Source organism: Bactrocera tryoni, chromosome 1, assembly GCF_016617805.1.
Source record: "Bactrocera tryoni isolate S06 chromosome 1, CSIRO_BtryS06_freeze2, whole genome shotgun sequence".
NCBI classification, from domain to species: Eukaryota; Metazoa; Arthropoda; class Insecta; order Diptera; family Tephritidae; genus Bactrocera; species Bactrocera tryoni.
Window position 1 is genome coordinate 47,885,923 of NC_052499.1, and position 11,963 is coordinate 47,897,885.

Below are 11,963 nucleotides of genomic sequence, written 5' to 3' on the forward strand. Positions count from 1 at the left end.
CTCGTTTTTTTGTTGTTAGACCCTTTATCTGACGACTGTTTGATATATCGAGCTTCTCATATGACTTTTAAAGTTTCTGTTATGATTCCTAAGAGTTCCTAAGTGCAGTAATGACTTTCTATGTTAGAGCAAACTCAGTGTATGATCAATATCCCAGTTAAATAGACCTAAAATATTGGTTTCAGGTTTAAAGATAATATCTCACATCAAATAAGTTCAAACTCATCTCTAGGCACACAGCTCATATGCCGATGAATATTTTAATAGTGGAATTTATCAGCGTCTATTAAGCAGAGTTGGCTTTTCATAAAAAGAGCTAACTAAACTTATTCTGAAGATTATTTACTCTTTGCTTTATAAACCATAGCAAAGGAATGGTATTTTATGCTCGTATTCAATATTCGTTGCCTCATTTCATGCATCAGTGCTAATAGTACCTATAATTTAGTATAGGTATTTGACACTAAACGTTCTATGTGGAGAAGACGAAAGCATTATTTTGCAATATTTTTCAGCTTTAACAATACTCATTATTTCAGAAATAAGTTTCTAGAGTTAAGAAAACTAATTGTCTGTGGATTATATCCAAATATGAGGCCACAAAATAGTATTTTTTTTTTATAAATTTGAGGTTATACCTACTCTATGATTAACAAATTTCTCTACAGAAATTCTTCAGCCAGCTCTACAATAATAATTTACAAGAATAATCTGCACAATATTGTGCTGCCAGCTGATTTTTTAGCATATAAAAAGTAGTTTTCTTTTCTTTGAAAGACACAACACCAGTTTTTAACTTAGATAACCTAATATAACCTAAAAAAATATAATAAAATTAATTAAAAAACAGTACCAATTTCCTAAAAAGTATCAGCACTCCAAAATTTCTGCATTAACTATCTGAAAGTCCATCACACTCATCAAAACCCGGAGCATTACAAAAGGTTAATTAATAACTGGTTAAGTCAAAGAGGTCGCCACGTGCGTGGGTCGCGGTGCCAGTAGCACTTGTGCAGAGCCAAAATTTGTGACGAAACTTTGTTTCGCACACACATAAAAGTTTTTTTGTTTTCGCATGAAATTCACATGCTTGCTTCTAAAGCGTTAAATACAAGCCGTAATTTTTGAGTAAGTCGGTGCGCTCGTGTGTGTATGCTAGTCACATGTGGCTATCTCACTGTCCACTTACAAGGCAGGCAAACGCTCGTCCAACCGGTTTTGTACTATAAATAAACTAAAACTTAAATTTTAGCGCGTTTAGCAAGTGAATACTTGCTGTTCGTTGGCACTTACGTTTTTTTTTCTTAGCTTAATCTGCTGATTAAAGTAGTGTTAGCCAAGAGTTGCCGTTGATATAATAGGTTGGTTGAAGTGAGATAAAACTATTTTAATAACAATGTTTTTTATTCGATTTTAAAAGGCATCTTTATAATCAATAGTTTCTTCAAAGAAAAAAATGTTGTAAGGTTGCCATATGTTTCAAAATCGAAAAAAAAATTCTGGTAAAATTAAAAACTTTACAATAAATATAAGAAACTGCTGCAACACGATACTCGAACTCGAAATTTAATATTTTTTTAAGTGTGCTGCCACCTGTTTATATTTTTAAATACCATAAAATTGTTAAAATAACTTTAAAAAATAACTTTTTATAAGATTTTTTAAGATACGTATGCAATAATCTATTACTTCGAATCAAAAAAAGTGGGAAGGTTGCCATATTTAAAAAAAAAACAAAAAAAAGAAATGTTACAATATGCAATAGACAACTGAAGTTGCTTGAGACAGTTTAAAATTTAAAATACTTTTTTATGAGTGCTGCCACTTAATTTATTTATTTATAATTTCAATTTCATAAATACTATAAAATTGCAAAAACAAAATAAATATTTTTATAAAGTTTCGTAAGGAATCTATATAATAATCAGGTGCTTTAAAGAAAAAATTTTGGAACGTTGCCATATAATTCAAAATCAAAAAAAAAAATTTATATATACAAAAATTTAAAATAAAAATATGTACATATGTATATAAAATAAAAAATTAAATAATTTAATTTAACTATAAAATTGTAAAAAAAATAATTTATTGCAAAGTGGGTTTCGAATGAAAAACATTAAAAAGGTTTTCTCAAAGTTGAAAAATTGTGTGTGCAGAGATGCCAGCTTTATTAAAAATTAATTTTAAATAAAGGTGATAAAGTAGGTTAATTATTGAAATTTATGGTTTAAACTAAATAGATTATGAATAATATGAAGTTGGAAATACAAATTAAAGAGTTGCCATCTGCTGCTTAAGAGAGATGTCGGCTTTTTTCAAATTGCAATACAATAAATATGATAATATACATACATTAACTATTAAAATTTAAAGTTGAAAGTAAAACTGATACGGATAATTTGGAGTTGCAAAAAATTTTAAAAGTTGCCACCTTTTTATTTTTAAACCACTAAAAACTCAAGATATAACACAATAAATATGATAATATACATTAATTATTGAAATTTAAAGTTTAAAGTCAAAATATTAAGAATAATTTAAAGTAGTAAAAAATTTAAAGAGTTGCCACGTTTTTATTTTTAAACCACTAAATTGTGAAAATAAATGGTATATTGAAATATAGATATAAAACTGTGAATACTTTCACAAGCATTCTGTATGAAAAATTCTTAAAGAGAGTTGCCAGCTGTTTGGAATTATTAAAATCATGAACAATTTAATGAAATAAATTACAAATTTTTTTAAGGATAGAAAGTGAACATTGAAATTGTTTTTACATAAAAAATTCCAGAAGAGAGTTGCCAGCTGCTTGAAATTAGTAGATCAATGAACTTTTTTTTACGTAGAAAAATGCAGTTCTGCATTTTGTTAGAGAAATTATTTCGGAAAAATGTGTTTAATAGTACATAAAAATATAGATTACTAGAATGCTTTAAATCATATTGACTATGATGTAACTAAAATTTTTATAATTTTTGAATATATTAAGAATATGCAGTTATTCATGTTATTACACACACATCAGTATTCCTGCCATCTAAACGCATTTACACAACTACTAATTAACGCTGATGTCACAAAACAAATCGAAAATCGACGTAAACACTTGTAAATTCTTAAGTGCCCCCACAAGCTTACATGCTCATTGCGACATAGAGACGGGCACAATTTGTTGGAAAGCGTAATATTTGCTAATTGAATTTACAAACGCTTTTGCTTTCGATTTTTATTCTTTTCAGATATTTATTTTGTCTACTGCTTCCTTTGCACTTACATTTTGCTCAAAATCGCGCAAATTTATTTAGGCTCCACGCTTGTGTAGCTCTGTGCAATCACAACATCGTCAAATGCTGGCATTTTCATTGAGGCGCGCAACATAAGAACGAAGGGCATACAAAATGTAAACAAATGTAACATCGTACGCAGTTATTTAAAGGTCTAACAGCGTTATTTGTGCACTCGCGAGCATTGCTGATAGCAGTGAGATAACATCACGTATACGCACTGTCACACATTCTGCTGCAGTGGCAGCCTAACCGAGCATAGGCTGATAACAGTTTTATCTACGCAATGTGTAGTAGGCATTAAATGTTTCATGTAATTACTACAAATTAAATACAAATAAATAATAAAAAGTAGTGATTATAGTAATGGAAAAATTGCAAAAAGGGCAAACTGACGGCTTTTGTTGTGCGAAAGTAATTGCAAAAATTATTTCGAAATTTTAGCAGTGTTTGAAACTTTATTAGGTACAGGTTCTGGTAGTAGAGTATATTACGTTCATCAAGAAGTTTTTAACAACCAGAAGGAAGCGTTAAATGCGTTCTTCATGAAATTTGGCATAGACTATTATCAAAGGCAGCGTATATTCGCCGAACAAGTCGTTCAGATCCACATTCAGTTCTTGACTGTAAAAAATGTTGAAGTAACAGAAAAACAAAAAATAATAAGTTTCCATTTATTTTTTGTTTTCTGTTACTTCAACATTTTTTACAGTCTTTTGTTTTCGCAACAAACTTCAAACAAGTACTAAGTATTTTAGTACAATAATTTAATACAAAAAGTACTAAAATTAAATTCTTATAATATCTGCTTAAGCTTTAATTTTGCAAATTTAATACTTCAAATTTTTCAATATTTATTAGTACTAAAACTGTGTTTTAAAGCATTTATTCAAAGTAGTAAAACTCAAACATAATATTATATTTGTGTACACAGCGTTTAGTTCTAAAATTCATTCTAAAATTTAGTAATAAATTAATATCTTTAAAATTAGTAGATATTTGAAATATTATGTCACAAAGTAGCTCTTATAAATTTATATCATATAGTATACTAATGCAGTACTAAAAGTTTGTACTAAAATTTTAGTTTCTTTCTAGATTTCTTATGTAAGTTTTAGCTCCTAAAAATTTATATCAAAATTTATTACATTAGTTTAGTACTAAAAATTTGTACTAAAAATATGTACTAAAATTTTACATTTTATTTGAGATGTTTTGTCAAAGTTGTAGCTCCTACAAATTTATATCAAAATTTAGTACATTAGTTTAGTACTAACAATTTGTACTAAAAATGTGTTCTAAAATTTAAAATTTTATTTGAAATATTTTGTCTAAGTTTTAGCTCCTATAAATTTATGTTAAAATTTAGTACACTAGTTTAGTACTAAAAATTTATAATAAAAATGTGTACTAAAATTTTACATTTTATTTGAGATATTTTGTCTAAGTCTTAGCTCCAATAAATATATGTTAAAATTTAGTACATTAGTTTATTACTTAAAATTTATACTAAAAATGTGTACTAAAAATTTACATTTTATTTGAGATATTTTGCCTTAGTTTTATTTTAATAAAATTATTTTCCTGCCAGTTTTATTAAATTTACTAAAAAATATTTGCCCTCTTATGTTATTTACGAGCAATTATAATTAATTACTTTGCAATTACTTAAAGTGCACATAAATTAACAATTGTTCGGTTGCACTAAGTGGAGCGCTCTAATTATCGCGGAAAGACACTGAAGGTGCGCGATAGAAAATAGAAACAGGTGACTGGTGAGGTATTTTACAATGCTTTACAGTTTTTTAATTGTTTGTTAGCGAACATTGCTTAGTGAATACAATTTAATTAAATGCTTACAGCACCCGTGCCATTTAAACATGCATTAATGAACCGGCAATTAACCAGTGGCTGCCCAACTGCATAAAATTTTCAATAAATTTATTTTTATTTTTTTCAATGCAAAATTATGATTGGCTGGCGCTAATGGAGTGTTGAGTATAAAGTGCCTTCTACATATTTCTATATATTTTGTTATGTATATATGTATGGTTATGAATGTGACTATATAGCTAAATATATACACATATAGCTGTGTATGTGTATATCCTTAAGGCCACATGCCAATGCAAATTGAAGTTCTTTTTATCACTTTTTATTAAAAAAATTAATAATTGCCGCTAATGAATCGACAAGAAAGTGTAACAACAACAGCAATAGAGTAAAAAAATAATTAATTACAAATATATATGCATACACACACTTGCAACCCCAAGGAATACCGCCACGCTAATAACAGTCGTTGAAAATTGTCAGCTCACTGCTCATTCAACTGCAAAGCAATCAATTTAATAGAACTGTAAGTGGTAATTTGCGGCGAATTTGCTGTGTGCAAAGTACAAATGTCGCCTGACTTCAAAACCAAGCGACAGAGCAACAGTTATAAGCATGGAAAAAGGCAAGCACACGGAAAAGTTGCTTCAAGAAAAATATTTATATGTAAATACAATATGTATGTGAGTATATGTGAATGTGTATGTGTATTATTTGGAGCCACTAACACCGAAACATTTCAAAAATATACAAAATATTGCAATAATTGCACCTGGCGTGCACAAAAATCTGCCTTTTCAGAAAATTTAGCTACATTTGTAAACATTTTGACACACATACAAACATATGGCAAATATATATATATATATATATATATATATATTATATATATAAATGGATATATATAAATATATACAAATGGATCGCAAAGACACTGCTTTTATATGTACAGTGTGCTTACACTTAATAAATACTTATAAGCCTTCAAACGTCATTTAAGCATATATTTGCCTATACTTGCACACATACACTCACACATATTAGCAATATATTTTCCTTATATTTATTTTAATAATTCATTTTTACCTATTTGCAATCACTAATGTTCGTATCTATTACATGTAGCATGTTATGTGTTATTGTTGTATCGTCAAACATTGGAAATGTGGTCATTTATATGCTGACAAGCGCAGAGCAGAGCAGCTATTGTCGTTCGCCAGCGCTATTATTCTTTATGCATACGCCACACCATATAACACATATATATATACATATATATGCATATAAATATAAATAAATATAATTATATGTTTTTATGCGTTTATCGATGGCGCGCATTGCGCTCTTCAAGCGTTTTTGATATGTTAATTTCGCAAACAGGATATTGCGTACGAATAAGGTGGTTGAAATGAAAGGAAAGGAAGCTAAAAGCAAAAGTGAAGTGCACTCAGCAATTCATATGAAAATTATATAATTTTTGTTTTTGTTTCTTAGAAAATAGTTGCATAATTGAGGGGATTGTGAGTAATGCTCCTTGTAAAATCAGTGATGCAACTTCAAATATGTAAACATGGAAAATTTTTTTTTTTGCATGGACACTATTTATTGGGAACAAAAACTTCAGTTGTGTGATAATGTGCCCAATTTCGGACTAAATCTGGGTTTTTGCACAGAATGAAATTTAAATGTGTCAGAATTTATTTATTTTTCTTCTTGTGATTTCTTCAACATTCTAAAAAAATTCAGCTACGAAAATCGCTGAAGTTAGAGCAATGAAAAACATGACTTCCTCGATCAGTTAACGCTTTCAAAGTTAATTTCTGAGCACAATTCGAATACTTATGTGTCCAACAAAACAAAAAATAAATAAATTTCAAATTGGTTCTATTATTGGATAAATAACAGTTACAGTTAAAACTTGTTCCAAAATATATCTGATAGCTTACTAATAAATATAAATGCTACTACGTTTAGGTCAAAAATTATTATGATTTAGCCTGAAATGTGCCAAAGAAAAATAAAAACGACGGAGGTAATAAAAAGACTGAAGAGGGTTGCGAACTTTGCTAACGATTTGTGGGCGGAAAACCACGCAAAAAGAACACTGTAAAGTTAAAAATTCTTCAAATATGTGGAAATCAGCTTTGCAAAAGTTAAAGTAAAGAAGTTAAAATAGGAATTACACAAATCAAAAAGAAATATACAAGTAGAAATCAAATTATTGAAATTAAAAAAAAAATTATAAAAACTACAGTAATTAAAAACAAAATTATGAAAAGTATTTTACATGAAAAAACTTAAACCAAAAAATTAAAACAATATAAAACTATAATAAAAATAAATCTCTTAAAGCTTTTCTTTTCTGACTCGAGTATATATTTTTTTTTAACCAGGTGAGACATAGAAGTATGTAGGTACTTTTTCAAAAAACACAATTTCTAGAAAGAAAAAGCAAATTTTAAATGCTGAAAGTGTGCGTTTCAGTTATTCAAGAAGTCAACTATACATTATCGTATTTATTATATTGAAACTTCTAACGAAACTTTTTCATAATTTTATTTATTTATTCTACAGTGACAGCCGGCGGCCACATCAATGTAAATGTAAATTTCTGGTTTTCAGCAGAAAAAATAAATAATTTATAAAAAAAACATAATTCATAAAATTCAAAAATGTGCGAGAAAATTGTAAATATTGTCATATTTATAATTTTTTGAAAAAAATAATATAAAAAAATTTAAAAAAAAATAAGTGAAAAAATTGCTGAAATTGTTATATTTAAGATTTTGTAAAAATACAGAAATATATTAAAAAAAAATTAAGAAACAAAAAATAATTGAAATTCAAAGAAAATATATATTAAAAAAATAATTCAAAATTCAAAAATGTGTGAAAAACTTGATAAAATAATCATATTTACAATTTTGTGAAAAAAAATTATATAAAAGATTTTTATAAAATATGTGAAATAAATAACTAAAATAGTCGTATTTATAATTTTGTGAAACATAAAAAAAAAAAACAATAAAAAAAATAAAACTAAAAACAAAATAAAAAATATCAATTAAAAATTAAAAATGTGCGAAAAATTTTGCCCACATTTTTATAAATATAATTTTGTGAACAATAAAGATAAAAACAAAAAAAAAATAATTAAAAATTAAAAAATATATAAAAAATTGCAAAATCTTAATATTTATAAATAAGTAAAAATAAATAAAAGTTAAAAAAATGCACAAATATTTATTAGCAAATGTAAGCAATAAAAAAAATTAAATAATGATGCAAAACAATACTTGTTGATTTTAAAAAATATTTTAATATATATTTTTATTATTACAAAAAAAAACTTAAGTCTTTACTTTATGTTTTTTTTTTTTCAAGTAATTAGATGCCGCCTTAGAAAAATCGCACAGAAATAAAAAAGAAAATAATAAAATAAAAGTAAAAATACAAAAAAGGGCACAAATATTTATTAGCGAATATAAGCAATGGAAAAACCAATAATTTAATGATTTAATATGAATATTGTGTATATTTGTTGATTTCAAAAATAGCAACAATTTTGCAATTATTAAATTAAAAAAATTTAAGCCATCACATAATAAAAAAAATGGATGCCGCCAGGTAAAAATGCCACAAAAGTAAGCCAAGTCACAAAGTACTTCAAAAGTAAGCTGATCAACAAAAATAACTTACGCTTATTCATAATTAAAAATAAATACTGCAAGAATTTGGCTTTCGAAAAAACACTACTTCCTTATTACCAACATGATATTTCGCAAAATCATACCGCAAAATTTTAAAATTGTGAATCACTAATACAAAAATAGACCACTTCTTTTACAAGAAAGAAGAAGCAAAAGAAAAAGAAACGCGAAATTGAATTGAAATTAATCTAAAAATAAAATAAAAGCCTATTTGCACAGTCATTAAAGCCGACTGTATTCTACCTCAGCTCCGATATGGAAAATTATTGTTTACATTTTTGCCGAATTCGCTCCAAATTCATTTCGTTAACGAAAAATCCCCTTCTTCTTACGCACTTAAGTGGTATTATAATTTCTTTGTTCTCTATTTTTGGAACAGCATTTATTCCTCTCTTGGTTTACAGCAAAATCTTCGTTTTTTTCCGACACGCGGATTTTTGGACGCCAATTTCAAGAATCAATTTCATTAATTAGCACTTACGTTTTGCTACAGCGACTATTTTTGTTGTTGTAGTTAGTTCTATGTGAGTAAATGCCAACACGTTTTTTTCACTGCTCTATCACCTGTTGTGCTGCGCTGCTGCTGTCACTATTATTGCTGTTGCTGTTTCGTTCAAAGCTGCCGCTTTGTTGTCAAGGCTTTCTTTATTATTTTTGATTGTTCGCACGAGAAACTAAACGAAAATTTTACCGAAATTTTAAGAGTATTCATATATACATACATATATATGATATTTACGTAGTTTTATTCAGCGTTTTTGCTTTTGGTTTTTTGTTTTTTTTTTTTTGTTGCACAGTGCTCTGCGAATATTTATTGCTCGGTAATAAAGCAATAAGAATCGCAGAGTTCACTAAAACAAAAGATTTTGGACACAAACTTGTTTCTTCTGGGTTCGGCGCTTGGTGACACTAGCACGCGGCGGTTTTGCAATCGATTTTTATTTGCTTTTTAAATACTTAAATGAATGCAAAATTTTCAGAAAAAGGTAGAAACACCAAAAAAATTACTAAGAGAATTTGACATGCTTATTTGACAGCACACGTTTCACAGTTTTCTGGTGTGCGGGAAATAGTTATTTTTGTTCAACACAGTTTTTGATTTCGAAAAAATTATTAAAAAAGTTTTGAAAAATTTTTTAACTATTTTTTTTTAATTTAATATAATTTTTTTTAATAACAAAAACAGCAAAAAAAAGTTAGGAAAATATTAAAAATTCTTTTTTAACTGAATATTAATTTGTTCCAGCAAAATTTTCACTGTTCTTTGGTGTTCAAAATATTAAAAAAATTGATTTTATGATTTTTGATTTTAAAATTGTTTTTAAATTCAACTTTATTTTTTTTTATTTCAGTGTATTTTTTATTAACAAAAATTAAATTTTTTAAATAATAAAAAAATATTAAAATATTTTAAGATAATAAAAAGAAATATATTTTTTTTATTTTATTTAAAATTATTTTTTAAATAATAAAAAAATATTAAAATATTTTAAAATAATAAAAAGAAATATATTTTTTTTTATTTTATTTCATCGTACTTTCTAATGAAAAAAATAATATCAAAGTATTGAAAAATTTGTTTATTTTTTTTTTAACTAAATATGAATTTTTTAGCAAATGTTTCACTATTTTTGTTTATTTCGGAAAATTAAAAAAAAACCATTTTATTGTTTTTGTTTTTTTCTTGTTCACCTGAGTTATTGCTCTCAAAATTGTAGATATTTCGACAAAATAAATAACAAAAAAGTTTGAAAAATATTTTTATTGTTTCAAATTTTTTTTCATTATTTTTTAACTTCAATATATAAAGAAAAATAAAATAATAAAATGTTTTTAAATTTTTTTTTTTATTTTTTATGACACCAATAATAGTTAAAAAAAAAAACAAAAATAATAACTCATTTTGTCAATTTAAGTAATAAATTTTTTCAGCAAAGGGCGCAAGAGATATATTTAATTAAACAAAGTTATTTGCATAAAATTTCTTAATTCCTCTTCTTTTTTCATTTTTTTAATAAACTTCAAAGTTTTCTTCAACAAATCTTAAAGATTTTTTACCAAAAATTGTCACTTTTTTTATTATGCAAATCACATATGTATATATATGTATTTGTATGAATATTATATATTTTTCAAACGCACTCGAATACACAACTCAAAAACACCAATTCTTCACTATTCCGACGTCAACGGCGTTATCACAGCTGCACTTGCGTTACGCTTAACCGTCCAAATCGTACTGAAACGACAGCCTGCTAATTTCCATAAGCTCAACAGTGGCTAACAACAAGCGAAATACTTTGAGCCCACTTAATGAAGTGACTTTAACTCAAAGCAGAGCGCGTCGATCTCCAACTCAAACAGCGCCAGCGACCAGCATTGCGACTCAGTGTGTTTTAGTTGTTGTAGAATATGCTTGTCGGTGCAGACTTTGCACCAGACGCTGGTCAAACGCGCTTGAACAACATAAAAAATGGCTGAGAGTGGATATAAAGTGTTTAAAAAATGTTTATGCTTTCATACTGTGTAATTAAACTTTTCTAGATTGCGCAAGCATAATCTATTTGTTTATTTACTTACATGCATTAAAAAGATAGGCAAACATAATATTAAACGCTAAAAAATATACAATTTGGTAGTAAAAAATTCCGCTTTGCACTTTGCTATCAAATATCAAGCTATATAATTTTGAGCGTTGAGTTTGACGTTTGAGCGCCGAATACTTCTCAAACAGTTGAGCGCTTTCGGCAACGAGTTGGACTTTGCGATTTGTACAACGAACAAAGGCAACAAACGCATTGTCGCAGTCAGTAAACTTTTGCTTTTGGAGTGAGTGCCTTTTGTACTCATTTAAAACATGAATGAAAGCACTCAGTGTGAGCGCGCTCGGTCTCTTCGCTGTGGTGAGTTTTTAGTTCACCTGTAAAATATGCAAGTTTCCGCTAAAAGAAGCGCTGTTCTTATTGGTACTAGATAACTATCGGGTGATTTTTTAAGAGCTTGATAACTTTTTTAAAAAAAAAAACGCATAAAATTTGCAAAATCTCATCGGTTCTTTATTTGAAATGTTAGATTGGTTCATGACATTTACTTTTTGAAGATAATTTCATTTAAATGTTGACCGCGGCTGCGTCTT

At 27.1% G+C, this 11,963-nt stretch overlaps 1 protein-coding gene across 3 annotated transcripts in view; it reads right to left on the minus strand.

The window, feature by feature from the left end:
- LOC120772346 (ABC transporter G family member 23) overlaps positions 1-11,077 on the minus strand; it is a 74,838-nt gene extending 63,761 nt beyond the window's left edge. Inside the window, exons 1-2 of one of the 3 annotated variants that reach the window (XM_040100913.1) lie at positions 10,970-11,077; positions 9,309-9,501 (exon numbers count right to left, since the gene is read on the minus strand). The gene's annotated coding sequence lies outside the window, so the exon portion shown is untranslated. Of the gene's footprint in view, positions 1-9,308; positions 9,502-10,885; positions 10,910-10,969 lie in introns of those variants that run through there. The other 2 variants (XM_040100927.1, XM_040100920.1) reach the window with 2 other exon arrangements.
- Between the last annotated feature and the right edge of the window lie 886 nt (positions 11,078-11,963).